The sequence below is a fragment of the Salvelinus namaycush genome, chromosome 5, assembly GCF_016432855.1.
Source record: "Salvelinus namaycush isolate Seneca chromosome 5, SaNama_1.0, whole genome shotgun sequence".
NCBI lineage: Eukaryota > Metazoa > Chordata > Actinopteri > Salmoniformes > Salmonidae > Salvelinus > Salvelinus namaycush.
This window is the reverse complement of record NC_052311.1, coordinates 23,521,478-23,539,509: the sequence shown is the minus strand read 5'-3', so window position 1 is coordinate 23,539,509 and position 18,032 is coordinate 23,521,478.

Genomic DNA, 18,032 nt, shown 5'->3' with positions numbered 1-18,032 from the left:
CTATCCCTCTGTTTCTATCCCTCTGTTTCTATCCCTCTGTTTCTATCCCTCTGTTTCTATCCCTCTGCTTCTATCCCTGGCTTTATATCCCTCTGTTTCTATCCCTCTGTTTCTATCCCTCTGTTTCTATCCCACTGTTTCTATCCCACTGTTTCTATCCCTCTGTTTCTATCCCTCTGTTTCTATCCCTCTGTTTCTATCCAACTGTTTCTATCCCTCTGTTTCTATCCCTCTGTTTCTATCCCTCTGTTTCTATCCCACTGTTTCTATCCCTCTGTTTCTATCCCTCTGTTAATATCCCTCTGTTTCTATCCAACTGTTTCTATCCCTCTGTTTCTATCCCTCTGTTTCTATCCCTCTGTTTCTATCCCACTGTTTCTATCCCTCTGTTTCTATCCCTCTGTTAATATCCCTCTGTTTCTATCCCTCTGTTTCTATCCCACTGTTTCTATCCCACTGTTTCAATCCCTCTGTTTCTATCCCTCTGTTTATATCCATCTGTTTCTATCCCTCTGTTTCTATCCCTCTGTTTCTATCCCTCTGTTTCTATCCCACTGTTTCTATCCCTCTGTTTCTATCCCTCTGTTTCTATCCCTCTGTTTCTATCCCTCTGTTTCTATCCAACTGTTTCTATCCCTCTGTTTCTATCCCTCTGTTTATATCCCTCTGTTTATATCCCTCTGTTTCTATCCCTCTGTTTCTATCCCTCTGTTTATATCCCTCTGTTTCTATCCCTCTGTTTCTATCCCTCTGTTTCTATCCCTCTGTTTATATCCCACTGTTTCTATCCCTCTGTTTCTATCCCTCTGTTAATATCCCTCTGTTTCTATCCCTCTGTTTCTATCCCACTGTTTCTATCCCACTGTTTCAATCCCTCTGTTTCTATCCCTCTGTTTATATCCATCTGTTTCTATCCCTCTGTTTATATCCCTCTGTTTCTATCCCTCTGTTTCTATCCCACTGTTTCTATCCCTCTGTTTCTATCCCTCTGTTAATATCCCTCTGTTTCTATCCAACTGTTTCTATCCCTCTGTTTCTATCCCTCTGTTTCTATCCCTCTGTTTCTATCCCACTGTTTCTATCCCTCTGTTTCTATCCCTCTGTTAATATCCCTCTGTTTCTATCCCTCTGTTTCTATCCCTCTGTTTCTATCCCTCTGTTTCTATCCCTGTCTTTATATCCATCTGTTTCTATCCCTCTGTTTCTATCCCACTGTTTCAATCCCTCTGTTTATATCCCTCTGTTTATATCCCTCTGTTTCTATCCCTCTGTTTCTATCCCTCTGTTTCTATCCCTCTGTTTCTATCCCTCTGTTTCTATCCCTCTGTTTTTATCCCTCTGTTTCTATCCCTCTGTTTCTATCCAACTGTTTCTATCCCTCTGTTTCTATCCCTCTGTTTATATCCCTCTGTTTATATCCCTCTGTTTCTATCCCTCTGTTTATATCCCTCTGTTTATATCCCTCTGTTTCTATCCCTCTGTTTCTATCCCTCTGTTTCTATCCCTCTGTTTATATCCCACTGTTTCTATCCCTCTGTTTCTATCCCTCTGTTAATATCCCTCTGTTTCTATCCCTCTGTTTCTATCCCACTGTTTCTATCCCACTGTTTCAATCCCTCTGTTTCTATCCCTCTGTTTATATCCATCTGTTTCTATCCCTCTGTTTATATCCCTCTGTTTCTATCCCTCTGTTTCTATCCCACTGTTTCTATCCCTCTGTTTCTATCCCTCTGTTTCTATCCCTCTGTTTCTATCCCTCTGTTTCTATCCCTCTGCTTCTATCCCTGGCTTTATATCCCTCTGTTTCTATCCCTCTGTTTCTATCCCTCTGTTTCTATCCCACTGTTTCTATCCCACTGTTTCTATCCCTCTGTTTCTATCCCTCTGTTTCTATCCCTCTGTTTCTATCCAACTGTTTCTATCCCTCTGTTTCTATCCCTCTGTTTCTATCCCTCTGTTTCTATCCCACTGTTTCTATCCCTCTGTTTCTATCCCTCTGTTAATATCCCTCTGTTTCTATCCAACTGTTTCTATCCCTCTGTTTCTATCCCTCTGTTTCTATCCCTCTGTTTCTATCCCACTGTTTCTATCCCTCTGTTTCTATCCCTCTGTTAATATCCCTCTGTTTCTATCCCTCTGTTTCTATCCCACTGTTTCTATCCCACTGTTTCAATCCCTCTGTTTCTATCCCTCTGTTTATATCCATCTGTTTCTATCCCTCTGTTTCTATCCCTCTGTTTCTATCCCTCTGTTTCTATCCCACTGTTTCTATCCCTCTGTTTCTATCCCTCTGTTTCTATCCCTCTGTTTCTATCCCTCTGTTTCTATCCAACTGTTTCTATCCCTCTGTTTCTATCCCTCTGTTTCTATCCCTCTGTTTATATCCCTCTGTTTCTATCCCTCTGTTTCTATCCCTCTGTTTATATCCCTCTGTTTCTATCCCTCTGTTTCTATCCCTCTGTTTCTATCCCTCTGTTTATATCCCACTGTTTCTATCCCTCTGTTTCTATCCCTCTGTTAATATCCCTCTGTTTCTATCCCTCTGTTTCTATCCCACTGTTTCTATCCCACTGTTTCAATCCCTCTGTTTCTATCCCTCTGTTTATATCCATCTGTTTCTATCCCTCTGTTTCTATCCCTCTGTTTCTATCCCTCTGTTTCTATCCCACTGTTTCTATCCCTCTGTTTCTATCCCTCTGTTTCTATCCCTCTGTTTCTATCCCTCTGTTTCTATCCCTCTGCTTCTATCCCTGGCTTTATATCCCTCTGTTTCTATCCCTCTGTTTCTATCCCTCTGTTTCTATCCCACTGTTTCTATCCCACTGTTTCTATCCCTCTGTTTCTATCCCTCTGTTTCTATCCCTCTGTTTCTATCCAACTGTTTCTATCCCTCTGTTTCTATCCCTCTGTTTCTATCCCTCTGTTTCTATCCCACTGTTTCTATCCCTCTGTTTCTATCCCTCTGTTAATATCCCTCTGTTTCTATCCCTCTGTTTCTATCCCACTGTTTCTATCCCACTGTTTCTATCCCTCTGTTTCTATCCCTCTGTTTATATCCATCTGTTTCTATCCCTCTGTTTCTATCCCTCTGTTTCTATCCCTCTGTTTCTATCCCTCTGTTTCTATCCCTCTGTTTCTATCCCTCTGCTTCTATCCCTGGCTTTATATCCCTCTGTTTCTATCCCTCTGTTTCTATCCCTCTGTTTCTATCCCACTGTTTCTATCCCACTGTTTCTATCCCTCTGTTTCTATCCCTCTGTTTCTATCCCTCTGTTTCTATCCAACTGTTTCTATCCCTCTGTTTCTATCCCTCTGTTTCTATCCCTCTGTTTCTATCCCACTGTTTCTATCCCTCTGTTTCTATCCCTCTGTTAATATCCCTCTGTTTCTATCCAACTGTTTCTATCCCTCTGTTTCTATCCCTCTGTTTCTATCCCTCTGTTTCTATCCCACTGTTTCTATCCCTCTGTTTCTATCCCTCTGTTAATATCCCTCTGTTTCTATCCCTCTGTTTCTATCCCACTGTTTCTATCCCACTGTTTCAATCCCTCTGTTTCTATCCCTCTGTTTATATCCATCTGTTTCTATCCCTCTGTTTATATCCCTCTGTTTCTATCCCTCTGTTTCTATCCCACTGTTTCTATCCCTCTGTTTCTATCCCTCTGTTTCTATCCCTCTGTTTCTATCCCTCTGTTTCTATCCAACTGTTTCTATCCCTCTGTTTCTATCCCTCTGTTTCTATCCCTCTGTTTATATCCCTCTGTTTCTATCCCTCTGTTTCTATCCCTCTGTTTATATCCCTCTGTTTCTATCCCTCTGTTTCTATCCCTCTGTTTCTATCCCTCTGTTTATATCCCACTGTTTCTATCCCTCTGTTTCTATCCCTCTGTTAATATCCCTCTGTTTCTATCCCTCTGTTTCTATCCCACTGTTTCTATCCCACTGTTTCAATCCCTCTGTTTCTATCCCTCTGTTTATATCCATCTGTTTCTATCCCTCTGTTTCTATCCCTCTGTTTCTATCCCTCTGTTTCTATCCCACTGTTTCTATCCCTCTGTTTCTATCCCTCTGTTTCTATCCCTCTGTTTCTATCCCTCTGTTTCTATCCCTCTGCTTCTATCCCTGGCTTTATATCCCTCTGTTTCTATCCCTCTGTTTCTATCCCTCTGTTTCTATCCCACTGTTTCTATCCCACTGTTTCTATCCCTCTGTTTCTATCCCTCTGTTTCTATCCCTCTGTTTCTATCCAACTGTTTCTATCCCTCTGTTTCTATCCCTCTGTTTCTATCCCTCTGTTTCTATCCCACTGTTTCTATCCCTCTGTTTCTATCCCTCTGTTAATATCCCTCTGTTTCTATCCCTCTGTTTCTATCCCACTGTTTCTATCCCACTGTTTCTATCCCTCTGTTTCTATCCCTCTGTTTATATCCATCTGTTTCTATCCCTCTGTTTCTATCCCTCTGTTTCTATCCCTCTGTTTCTATCCAACTGTTTCTATCCCTCTGTTTCTATCCCTCTGTTTCTATCCCTCTGTTTCTATCCCTCTGTTTCTATCCCTCTGTTTCTATCCCTCTGTTTCTATCCCTCTGTTTCTATCCCTCTGTTTCTATCCCTCTGTTTCTATCCCACTGTTTCTATCCCACTGTTTCTATCCCTCTGTTTCTATCCCTCTGTTTCTATCCCTCTGTTTCTATCCCTCTGTTTCTATCCCTCTGTTTCTATCCCTCTGTTTCTATCCCACTGTTTCTATCCCACTGTTTCTATCCCACTGTTTCTATCCCTATGTTTCTATCCCTCTGTTTCTATCCATCTGTTTCTATCCCTCTGTTTCTATCCCTCTGTTTCTATCCCACTGTTTCTATCCCACTGTTTCTATCCAACTGTTTCTATCCCTCTGTTTCTATCCCTCTGTTTCTATCCCTCTGTTTCTATCCCTCTGCTTCTATCCCTGGCTTTATATCCAACTGTTTCCATCCCTCTGTTTATATCCCTCTGCTTCTATCCCCCTGTTTACATATCTCTGTTTCTATCCATCTGTTTCTATTCCTCTGTTTATATCCCTCTGTTTCTATCCCTCTGTTTCTATCCCACTGTTTCTATCCCTCTGTTTCTACCCCTCTGTTTCTATCCCTCTGTTTCTATCCCTCTGCTTCTATCCCTGGCTTTATATCCAACTGTTTCCATCCCTCTGTTTCTATCCCTCTGTTTATATCCCACTGTTTCTATCCCTCTGTTTCTATCCCTCTGTTTCTATCCCTCTGTTTCTATCCCTCTGTTTCTATCCCACTGTTTCTATCCCACTGTTTCAATCCCTCTGTTTCTATCCCTCTGTTTATATCCATCTGTTTCTATCCCTCTGTTTATATCCCTCTGTTTCTATCCCTCTGTTTCTATCCCACTGTTTCTATCCCTCTGTTTCTATCCCTCTGTTTCTATCCCTCTGTTTCTATCCCTCTGTTTCTATCCCTCTGCTTCTATCCCTGGCTTTATATCCCTCTGTTTCTATCCCTCTGTTTCTATCCCTCTGTTTCTATCCCACTGTTTCTATCCCACTGTTTCTATCCCTCTGTTTCTATCCCTCTGTTTCTATCCCTCTGTTTCTATCCAACTGTTTCTATCCCTCTGTTTCTATCCCTCTGTTTCTATCCCTCTGTTTCTATCCCACTGTTTCTATCCCTCTGTTTCTATCCCTCTGTTAATATCCCTCTGTTTCTATCCCTCTGTTTCTATCCCACTGTTTCTATCCCACTGTTTCTATCCCTCTGTTTATATCCATCTGTTTCTATCCCTCTGTTTCTATCCCTCTGTTTCTATCCCTCTGTTTCTATCCAACTGTTTCTATCCCTCTGTTTCTATCCCTCTGTTTCTATCCCTCTGTTTCTATCCCTCTGTTTCTATCCCTCTGTTTCTATCCCTCTGTTTCTATCCCTCTGTTTATATCCCTCTGTTTCTATCCCTCTGTTTCTATCCCACTGTTTCTATCCCACTGTTTCTATCCCTCTGTTTCTATCCCTCTGTTTCTATCCCTCTGTTTCTATCCATCTGTTTCTATCCCTCTGTTTCTATCCCTCTGTTTCTATCCCACTGTTTCTATCCCACTGTTTCTATCCAACTGTTTCTATCCCTCTGTTTCTATCCCTCTGTTTCTATCCCTCTGTTTCTATCCCTCTGCTTCTATCCCTGGCTTTATATCCAACTGTTTCCATCCCTCTGTTTATATCCCTCTGCTTCTATCCCCCTGTTTACATATCTCTGTTTCTATCCATCTGTTTCTATTCCTCTGTTTATATCCCTCTGTTTCTATCCCTCTGTTTCTATCCCACTGTTTCTATCCCTCTGTTTCTACCCCTCTGTTTCTATCCCTCTGTTTCTATCCCTCTGCTTCTATCCCTGGCTTTATATCCAACTGTTTCCATCCCTCTGTTTCTATCCCTCTGTTTATATCCCTCTGCTTCTATCCCTCTGTTTCTATTCCTCTGTTTCTATCCCTCTGTTTCTATCCCACTGTTTACATCCCTCTGTTTCTATCCCCCTGTTTCTATCCCTCTGTTTCTATCCCTCTGTTTCTATCCCCCTGTTTCTATCCCTCTGTTTCTATCCCTCTGTTTCTATCCCTCTGTTCCTATCCCTCTGTTTCTATCCCTCTGTTTCTATCCCTCTGTTTCTATCCCTCTGTTTCTATCCCTCTGTTCATATCCCTCTGTTTCTATCCCTCTGTTTCTATCCCTCTGTTTCTATCCCTCTGTTTCTATCACTCTGTTTCTATCCCTCTGTTTCTATCCCTCTGTTTCTATCCCTCTGTTTCTATCCCCCTGTTTATATCCCTCTGTTTCTATCCATCTGTTTCTATCCCTCTGTTTCTATCCCTCTGTTTCTATCCCTCTGTTTCTATCCCTCTGTTCCTATCCCTCTGTTTCTATCCCTCTGTTTCTATCCCTCTGTTTCTATCCCTCTGTTTCTATCCCTCTGTTTCTACCCCTCTATATCCCTCTGCTTCTATCCCTGTCTTTATATCCATCTGTTTCTATCCCTCTGTTTCTATCCATCTGTTTCTATCCCTCTGTTTCTATCCCTCTGTTTCTATCCCTCTGTTTCTATCCATCTGTTTCTATCCCTCTGTTTCTATCCCAATGTTTCTATCCCTCTGTTTCTATCCATCTGTTTCTATCCATCTGTTTCTATCCCTCTGTTTCTATCCCTCTGTTTCTATCCCTCTGTTTCTATCCCAATGTTTCTTTCCCTCTGTTTCTATCCATCTGTTTCTATCCATCTGTTTCTATCCATCTGTTTCTATCCCTCTGTTTCTATCCCTCTGTTTCTATCCCTCTGTTTCTATCCATCTGTTTCTATCCATCTGTTTCTATCCATCTGTTTCTATCCCTCTGTTTCTATCCCTCTGTTTCTATCCCTCTGTTTCTATCCCTCTGTTTCTATCCATCTGTTTCTATCCATCTGTTTCTATCCATCTGTTTCTATCCATCTGTTTCTATCCCTCTGTTTCCATCCCTCTGTTTCTCGCAGTTGTTCTGCTCTCCTAGACCTTCATGAGGAGCCTCATGTCATTAATCTGCTTGACAACAGACTGCCATTTTGTCCATTCCATTTTATGTCATATTACATTTAGTGTGTATGTCATTGTGTACGTAACTATAGATGTAAGACTGCTATATTGATTTTCAGCATACTGGTATGATTATTTTGATCAATACAGGCTTTGGTTTTTGTTGCTAGTTTTATTCAGTTTTCTTTTCGAGTTCGAAACTGCCAGCCCCTAACTCGCTTGTCTGCTTCAGTTTGTGCTTTCCATGTGGTTCATGCAGGTTGAATGAGCCTACCGCTGAGCGCAAGCCTCACCTGTTGTGCTCCATGAAAATGTGATCAGTCAAACCATTAACATTTTACACCTATCAAGGGATTCTAATTAATGTTCCACTGCAGCGTTGGAGCTGGCCTGCCACAAACCTAATTTACTCCACCATATTTTATTCAACTCGTACCTGCATTGGGAATACACTGCGTTCCTTGCCTGTGGAGGATCATGGCCTTATTCTTCTGAACTCTCCCTCAAGTTTACTATCTTCCTTTCTACCCAGCTTTATGCTAAGACTTCATTTTGGTCCTATTCTGTGTCTCTAGTCATATAGACTCCTTTCCTTGATTCCTTTAGGAAGTGGTTTAAGAGTATTGGAAGTGGTTTAAGAGTATTGGAAGTGGTTTAAGAGTATTGGGACACGGCAGTACAGAATGTAAAATAGCAGTCAAAAGTTTGGACACACCTACTCATTCAAGGGTTTTTCTTTATTTTTTTACTATTTTCTATATTTTAGAATAATAGTGAAGACATCAAAACTATGAAATAACACATATGGAATTATGCAGTAACAAAAAATGTGTTAAACGAATCAAAAAATATTTTATGTTTGAGATTCTTCAAAGTAGTCACCCTTTGCCTTGATGACAGCTTTGCACACTCTTGTCATTCTCTCAACCAGCCTCACCTGGAATGCTTTTCCAACAGTCTTGAAGGAGCTCCCATCATGTTCTGAAAACTTGTTGGTTGCTTTTCCTTCACTCTGCGGTCCAAACTCATCCCAAACCATCTCAATTGGGTTGAGGTCGAGTGATTGTGGAGGCCAGGTCATCTGTGTGTCCAACCTTTTGATTAGTACTGTATATTTGACTACCTCTTCAGCAGGTAAGTGAGACAGTTGGTCAGACACTAAAGCAACCCTTTATTCCCTCACCTGTGGGTTGTGGCTCATCCAAGTTTTACAATTGGCCTCATGAGTCATCATTAACTATTTGAATAGAAAACAATGAGGCCGCAGCAAGAAAACAAAAGCTAGAGCCTCTCTATTCCAGATTGATTACTTTCATTTAACTTGGGGTCTGAAATTAGCTCTGTGAATGGTACATAAACTGCAGAAATGGCCTTGGTAACAACATGCCTTTCTACATCTAATGTCAAGGTTATTTTATATGTTTATTATGAATGTTATTTTCATTGTTTTGCTGTCATCGTTGGCCAATATTCCCAGAAATTGTAGTGCCTCTATATCCTCAGTTTCCATGAAACACACCACAACAACGTGTTGTAGCAGCTCCGAATTTGATTGAACTTTTCCATCTCAGCTGTTGATGCAGGACATAATAATCCAAGATTGCTATGAGTTTATTTTTATTTTACCTTTATTTAACTAGGCAAGTCAGTTAAGAACAAATTCTTATTTACAATGACGACCTAGGAACAGTGGGTTAACTGCCTTATTCAGGGGCAGAACGAGAGATTTTTTACCTTGTCAGCTCAGGGATTCATTCTAGCAACCTTTCTGTTACTGGCCCAACGCTCTAACCACTAGGCTACCTGAGGCTGGTTCATACAATCAGCAGATTTGACAAAAATAGCTTAAAATCCAAAGACTTCTGATCCCATTTCTGATTGCCAAATCACTTTAATAGAGGTGCTCAGTCTAGTCTTAAGCAAGTTACGCTATATCCTCAGCCTACAGTACTAGTCGTTACCTGTCTTTATAATGTCTTGGACTCAAAAACCTAAATGGTTGAGTATATCAACCACTTAAATAATCAGGCATCGAGTTGTGTCATTTTTAGCTCTTCCTTCCTCTCTCTCAAGAGCACAATGTTAGTTCCTGTGTGAAGAAATGCTATGTGAAGCAATAACTGTAAGAGATTTCTCCACAATTCCTTTGAGTTGGTTTATCAATCCAGTGTGTGTACATATCACAAAAGGGGCCATAGTTGGTAAGAATCAGTAACTTAAGTTACGCTATTGTGTATTAACCATGTACTTACTTTGTTTTGGAAACACACTCAGAGGAACGACTTTCAGTGATGAGCAGAAGTGCTATGTGTTCCATCCTACATTGCAGCTCCACTCTCTCTGTCCATCACTGAACACTAGGGGGAATGCATTGTCTGGCCATGATGCTCTTCTGTGTTGACGCTAGAATGATTGATGAGTTTTGAGGGCGAAACAATGGAGCCCGTTGAGAAACATTAGACTTAGCAGCACCCTCTTTGAGACAAGGAGGCAATTGCACACTCCACTTACACTTCTAATAAACATCTGACCTTCAGTCCCCCATGCTTTGATAACACTCCAGAAAGAAGTGGGTTGTTTATCAAAATCCCCCAAAGTTTTCAGTTTACTGCTATTCGGTTCAAAAGAAAACAATTTGGATCGAGGGAACATTGTCTTGTGAATTTGTGCTTGTATCGTAAAACAACGGAAAGGGATGTTGGCCATCTGTAATCAATGATTTATTTGTATTACCTTGGTTATTTATCACCTATGGGCTAGCCTTTGGTATGTGAAAGTGACACTTCAATTAGCTGATATGGCTAATGTAGCTGAATTCAGCTAAGGTTTTATTATGCTGTTAATGTTGTTCAAATCGTTGCAATGTATGGTGAGTCCACAGAATCCACAGAATCTAAAAGGACCTAGAAATAACGTGTTAAGACAACATGCATCCCTTTATAGTAAGAACATACAGTCATGCAATCACATGTGTGTTTAGCAATGTCCACATGCAGCGAAACTCTATTTGGTGACTTCACACAGTTCATCTTAATGACCTACTTCTACCAGAGCATTATTTCACATTACTACCCATGCTATTTCCTTTCCCCATCATTAAGACCTCTGGTGCATGACCAAATAAAAAAGGTGATCATGGAGAAAGTCTCTTCAATGTCAGCCTATGCATACAGATTTGTAGGATCTTCACTTGATCAGTCTTTGGTTGCTGAGAATTTTTCTGCGCCGCAGGAGATGCCGATGAGCTTCATGGTTTACATAAATTAACTGAAAACCCGCACTAACAAACAGATATATTAACAATATTTCACTTTTCATATAGCTAGGGTGGCAATATTCTGTGAACTTTCAATACATTTTTCAACCCTACATGTAGCCTTATTTTAACCAGCTTAAGCACCTATCAAGCAGCATTATGGACTATACGTTTGAATCCTTTTGCAGCAGGATTATTTTGCTGCGACAATACGGCTTAAATTAAGATCCTACATCTGCATCTGCGGACGCTACACACAGAGGATCATCAAATCCTCTAATGACTCTATGAATGAGGGGGATAAATTGGTTGTGGCAGGGTTAAGGGGAAAGAATAACTCTGTGGGTCGATGTTTCCAGTGTGACCCAGAAACAATGAGAGGAGACCCAGGTGAGAGAGGAGTTGTGAATGGGAGCATGAGCTAGGAGATAGGGTTTTGGGAGGCAGGGGGCTGTACTATGCTGTACTATGGTGTGTGTGGGAGCTAACTGATTGTCCACAATTTTCCTATATGACCTTGAACACTGTTTAACCACATAGTCACCTCCGATCTCAATTATAATGGAGTTGACTGTCACAGAATATGCTTTCATGATAGATATAGAATGCTTGACATAGTTTTGGAAGTGCTATCATTTTAATTTACCATTAGTTGCTCACTTTCCTGCTCCCCAACTCTGGTTACGCTATGATGTCATTATGTATGTCACATTCCAGAATTCAGTCAAATTGCCCTCCAATCGAGCAAGGGCTTTGCTGTGATGTCATGTGGTACTCCTTGTCAGAATGTTGAACATTTCATAATATGGTTTCCAAGGGAACTCATGTTCTGTGTTTGTAGATCATAGCAAATAATTTCCAATATGGACACTATTCGGATCAAACAGAATTGCAGTCATGAAGAAGTTTCTGAGAATGGTGCAAAGCGATCGACTAGCTGGAAATTAAATTACATACGGTTTCATGGATCCAGAAGGTACTTCTGAGATTTAACTTCATAAAAAGTTTAATTACTAATGCTCAATTTGTAGGTGTTTTTTTAGTATGAGTTTGAGGGTTGATAAGATGCTTGACACATGATTTCATTTTAAAGTCAAGTTATGTTTTTTTTTGTTGAACTGAGGTTTATTATTTTTTTTAATGTAATGGCTGTGCGAAGTTGCTGGATATTATCGGGAACTGGAACACTCTGTCGTACACGTCAATCCAGAACATCCCAAACATGCTCAATGGCTGACATGTCTGGTGATTATGCAGGCCATGGAAGAACAGGGACATTTTCAGCTTCCTGAAATTGTGTCCAGATCCTTGCAACATGGGGCCGTGCATTATCATGCGGAACCATGAGGTAATAGTGGCGGATGAATGGCACGATATTGGGCCTCAGGATCTCGTCACGGTATCCCTGTGCATTTAAATTTCCATCGCTAAAATTAATTTGTGTTCATTGTCCATAGCTTATGCCTGCCCATACCATAACCCCACTGCCACCATGGGGCACAATGTTCACAACGTTGACATCAGCAAACAGCTCTTTCACATGACTCCATACAGTACACAGGGTCTGCGGTTGTGAGGCCGGTTGGACATGCTGCCAATTTCCCTAAAATGTTGTTGGAGGCGGCTTATGGTAGAGAAATTAAGATAAATTCTCTGGCAACAGCTCTGGTGGACATTCCTGCAGGCAGCATACCAATTGCACGCTACCTTAAAACTTGAGTCATCTGTGGCTGTCACGCCCTGATCTTAGAGAGCCTTTTTATGTCTCTAGTTGGTTTGGTCAGGGTGTGATTTGGAGTGGGCATTCTATGTTTTGTTTTCTATGTTTCTTTATTTCTATGTTTTGGCCGGGTATGGTTCTCAATCAGGGACAGCTGTCTATCGTTGTCTCTGATTGGGAATCATACTTAGGTCGCCCTTTTTCCCTCCTTTCAGTGTGGGTAGTTATCTTTGTTAGTGGCAATTAGCCCTGTAAGCTTCACGGTTGTTTTCTTCGTTTGTTTTGTTGGCGACATTTTCTAAAATAAAAGGAATATGTACGATTACCACGCTGCACTTTGGTCCACTTCTTTTGACGGCCGTGACAGTGGCATTGTGTTGTGTGACAAAACGGCACATTTTAGAGTGGCCTTTTATTGTCCCCAGCACAAGGTGCACCTGTGTAATGATCATGCTATTTAATCAGCTCCTTGATTTGCCACACTTGTCAGGTGGATGGATTATTGGCAAATGAGAAATTCTCACTAACAAGGATGTAAACACATTTGTGCACAACATTTGAGAGAAATAAGCTTTTTACGCATATGGAAAATGTCTATTACATTTTATTTCAGCTTATGAAACATGGGACTAACAGTTTACATGTTGCATTTATATTTTTGTTCAGTGTAAATGGGAAAGGCATCATAAATGACTCTAATGCCATTGATTCCAATGAGACTGGTTTGGATTTCTCCCTGACCACAATTGCCTCCATTCTGGAACTTTGAGGGTTGGAGAGAGAGGAGGAAGGCACCAGCCCCTGGAATGGCTCCTTCCAGGGTTCTGAACAAGAGGAAAGGCAGAAGCAACACATCGGAGCTCTTCACCTCCAACTCCCAGAAGGAGGCACTAAGCCTACATGTACAGTATATACTGCCATCTGCACTTATCTGTCTCATAACGTCAGAGGCATATCAGAAATGATTCCGCAGTGGACTGATCATGGCAGCAAAGGCATGTTGTGACTCACTGTCTGAGTGCTATGTGCATGCGTGTATGTGTGTGTGTGTGTGTGTGTGTGTGTGTGTGTGAGCACTCCCCAAGAGTGGCTTAGGGAAGTTCCTGGATAATTGGTCATGATCATTTAAGTGTATGGTCATCACTCAGCCCACCTCAAGTCTTCACCATAATACACCCCCCAAGTCTCAACTGTAACTAGAAGTAGCTGAAGGCTTAATGACTCCAAATGATTTTATATGCTAGCTAGCTACAGACCGGAAGGCAGTGGCATCATAGAAAATGAATGAAAATGCAAGCCACATGCTAACGATACCAAGACAATACCGACATTATTTGGGTGTCATATGACCTATTTGCACACTTGCCCTTATTAATTTGAGATCCCCACATCTCCCATGCATTATGCTGCAAGGTATCATTCAACTAATAGTGCAACCTCAATAACGCATATTAATGAACCCAAGTCGATCTCCATTACCAAGCAGCAGCACCAAAGGGACTGACACCTTAGGGATTACTATTCAGTAATTATCCACGTTAAAATATCAGGTTGATATTATATGACTGGATTGACATTTACACATTGCAGCTTCATTTATTTTATTTTTCTTATCCACAAAATGATGATGTATTATATTACAATATTATATTCGTTTGTATTACTTTCTACTCCTTATGGATCTGAAATGACTGGAAGTGTGAGCAATATGGTTACAACATCACCTGTCAGCCATATTTCTTACCCCTATTCGGTAATTTTAGATCTGCAAGGTGTGCTCAACGAGGAACCCCAGGGATAGACGTATGATATTAGGGTATCCATTAGGAGGAATCCCCAAATACCAGGATGTAATATGCCTGCTATAACGGCCTCCATTGGTTGGAGATTAGGTCTTTCATGACAGGATGATGGATAGATATACCAACTTCCTAGTTATTTACCCACCACCATTAACAACTAGCAAGTGAGTGTCCCTATCCTTCCCAGAGGTAAGAGGAGAACGGAGAAGAAAGCAGAGGCCTCATTCCAGTAGTACCCTATAGCATCCCTCTGTCCTCCACTAGGTGGTCATATGAAACACACAATCTCCAGGGGAAATTTGACATTACATGTACATTTGAGTCATTTAGCGGACGCTCTTATCCAGAACATCTTACGTTAGTGCCTTCATCGTAAGATAGCTAGCTGAGACAACAACAATTCACAATCTTTGCAAGTACATATCATCCGCAAAGTCAGCCCTAGTAGGGAAATACAAGTGCATCGATTTTTTTTATACAAGTGCCACAGGATTTTTACAAACTCTTTAAGGAGGTAGGGCTTCAGAAGTTTACGGAGGATCAATAATTCAATTAAATGACGGAACACACGTCATCAAAGTCTGTAGATTACCCACCTTGATTTAGAGGCCAACTCACCATTTTAAGGCAAAGACTAGTTTGGGCAGATCAGGGTGATTTATTCAGCTCGGAGAGGCAGAGCATGCATTACAATGACTCTGTCTCTAGTCTTTTGTAATAAACAGAAAACTGAAGACGAATTATCAGGTCCAAACCATGCAACCCTGTGTAGAGTTGTATTTACTTTAGTACTCTGTTTGTCACGCTTCTTCTACAATTGAACCCAGAAGCAGACTAGGACAAGGAGAGTAGGATGAAGGTGAGTATTTATTTACAAGTTGAAATGTAGCGGTAGAAAGATCCAGGTGGCGGAGCGGGCAGTGGAGGTGAGTTGATGGGAGTGAATAGGTAGATCCAAGGGAGTAACAGAAGCCACCGACGACCAGGCAGGAATGGGGTGAGTGTTCCTGGTGAATGACTGTAGACAGAACAAACGGAGGTAAGTTCAAGGCAAGCAAGACGTACAAAACAACAAAACAAACTCTATCAAACTGGAGGCTGATACGCTGGCACAACATACTGTTCATGGCTAACGATCCGGCAGGGAATGGATGTCAGGTCAGTGCTTATGAAGTGGAGGGGTGATGATCAGGACCAGGTGTGCAGATAGCGGATTGGATGCAGGTGCGGTAAATCAGAGATCTCCCAACCAGCTACTTCGCCCGGCAACCAGACAGGGTGCGTTCCAGGACACCGGAAAAAACACTCCAGGACAGAACACAGGCAAAAACAGACTCAGGAAGCGGGATTCGTGACACTGTTAAACCATTTTTATATATGTGGATTTTATAAGGTTTACCGGAAGTGCTCTTTGAACACGAGTGTTTGGTTAAAAATTAGAGGCTTTCTAGAAACTGAAGATGATTAATCAGGTAAACAAGATGATGATCGCAAATCCGGACAGGTGAATGGAAAGCAAAAATATGACAACCTACGTAAGAAGCAAGAATACCTTGGGATATGGTTTACAACTGTGCGTTTCATTACACTGGTCGATATTGCCTACTGGTGAATAAATATGAAGAAAAGTACATGGACGGTGTTCAATTAAATTAAGTTAGAGAAATCATGTAGATCATAGAATTGAGCCAATTAAATCGCAAAGCAATATTGTAATGAGTTTCAAAATCAATTAATCCGAATCAATATCTGTTTGTGGTGAAAGATCAGTGGTTCTCTCAAGGAAGCATTGGAATGTATTCAAGATGGTCTAGGGCTGGCCTCTGAATTGGTTGGACACCTTGATTGGACCCCTTATATTATATTCGTCAGCAGCTTCTTCTGTATTAAATTGACTTTATTAAAGATGGCAGGTAGCTTAGCGGTTAAGAGCGTTGGGAGAGTACTTGAAAGGTTGCTTGTTCGAATCCCTGAGCCGACTAGGTGAAAAATCTGTCAATGTGCCGTTGAGCAAGGCACTTAACCCTAAATTCTCCTGTAAGTCGCTCTGGATAAGAGTGTCTGTTAAATGACTAAAATGTCAGTTTAATAATAACCTGTTCCAAGGTGATTTCAAAGGGTGAACAATACAAAAGCAACTGATGAATCATGAAAAATATTCATTTTCATCTCAAGTTCATTTATGTACATGTTCCTATGTGTTGTGCTTATGGCTATGAATCTATAACCTATTTCAGTCAATACAGAGCAATAATGCTGTTTGAGTTAACTTGGGTTTTATCTCCGCTTTTTAAGTCGTGGGCGTTCGGGAAAAACCTCTGTGGGGAATTGCAGAGTAAGCCTAATTACCTGGTTTTGGCAAGCCTGTTCAATCCCAACCTCATTGTTTTGCTCCTCAAAATGAAACGAGATAGAAAGCTGAAAAGGGGAGGATGAAAAATTCTCGACATGCGCCCTAATTTCAGTAAACGTGTCAATCTATTACAGTGGAATACTGGAGGACGCTCTGTTTACATTTACATATGAAAATGCGGGAGATTCAGGTCGTTAAACGTTAATGGAGGCCTCATATTCTGTAGATCCATAGAGGTCCCTAATGATGTTTAGCTTGTGAACTGCAGTACAAACGAGGTATGATGTTACAGCTTATTGTGATAGACTTGCATGGTTAGTAATTCCAACCACACAGCTTTTGACCATGATTGGGTTTGTTTGATCTTTGTAAGCCAAAGTGCTTCAATGGGCGAATGTCATGTAATGCACTGAAATTACATTTACAGTACAGTACAGTATATCCAAGGCACCCTGATCCTAATAATTACAACAACAATAGTAACAATGATCATGATGGAGCACTAACAAAGCCCATCAATTAGTTTGTTTGTTTTGTACATTACTCAGTGTGTGGGCCCATGTTGTTCATGTGGGCTCACTAAAAGCAACGGATGACTCCGTGGTGCTTGTTTTGCACTCGGTGGGTGGAGAAATATCTCCAAATTTCAGGTTTGAATTCCATAGGAATCTGTGACACCCACGTCAATCTGTAATCCTGGCTATTAGAGGGCTTTAGTTTCGATACGTGCATCATCATCACTTGGGTTGCCATGCACACACAAACGGCTGGCTTTGAAACAAGGCTTGGGAGAGTATTGCAGTACCAGGGCACTTTATAGTCATGGCACAGTGTTGATTTGTCTGTAAACAACCTGCAGGCATGCTACTGCGTTTTCTCCTATAAATGATGTACTTTAAAAGACATACAGATTGTCTACTGTGTGCATATGTGTCTGCATAGAGGTCACCAGCCAACTCAAGACGGGTACATATCTATGCCTTTTGCTAATTAAACTGTTAAACTGTGAGAGCTTTACATTAAATTGGGGATGATTTAACCCTACCCATCTCTAATCTAATTGGAGGAAAGGTTAAATCAATGTGAATCTAATAAGGCCAAGAAAACATTGCAAGCCTCCAAATGACTGCACATAGAATTCCATTCAATAATCAGTCAAAGGTTAACAGGCAAAGATGATCAGCTGAATCTGCTACTAATTCCTCCATCTTACTGGCTAAAGGTGGCCAATATTCTGCTATTAATTTTAAATTGCACTAAATGACATCATTGTCCTGTTGAAAATATGGACACATGCTGACATGATGTTGCTACAGTATATCTGCAAGGCCAATACAATG